The following is a 611-nucleotide window of genomic DNA, read 5'->3' on the forward strand; positions in this document are numbered from 1 at the left end:
TGGTTCTGCTCTTACCCTTGTTCGGCTTGTGCTTGCTTCCTTATAATTTCTTTTCAAGGCTTGTTCTTTGCTTCTTCCCATTTCCTAATAAAAGCGGAAAGTGCATGTAAAATAAGGAAATGTAAGTCTGAATTCCACGTATACGGAACCTAATGTTTTATTGGGACACATCTGAAGCAAGAAACTCATAGGTAACCGGAGTATATGTCGGTCCTCTCCATTCGAATACTTTGCTCCAATGTGGGTGTCTTAGCAACAGATTTACCATGTCTTCAAACCCTAATTCCCTTTGCACACTCGGATCAAAGTATTTCCCTCCAATAAAATTCTCTGACTTGTACACATCCACAAGCGGCAATTGTTCATGAGTTAAGCCTCGGAGGACCCTTGTTTCTATTTAATTAGGTTCAACTTCGGGTGGTGGAGGGGGTGGTTCTGCTCTTGCCATTGTTCGGCTTGTGCTAGCTTCCTCATAATTCCTTTTCAGGGCTTGCTCTTTGGTTCTTCCCATTTACTAAAAAATGCGGTAAAGTGCATGAAAAATACGGAAATTTAAGTCTGAACTCCACGCATAGGGAACATAATGTTTTAGTGGGACACATCTCAAACAA

The sequence above is a fragment of the Ipomoea triloba genome, chromosome 16 (assembly GCF_003576645.1).
Source record: "Ipomoea triloba cultivar NCNSP0323 chromosome 16, ASM357664v1".
NCBI classification, from domain to species: Eukaryota; Viridiplantae; Streptophyta; class Magnoliopsida; order Solanales; family Convolvulaceae; genus Ipomoea; species Ipomoea triloba.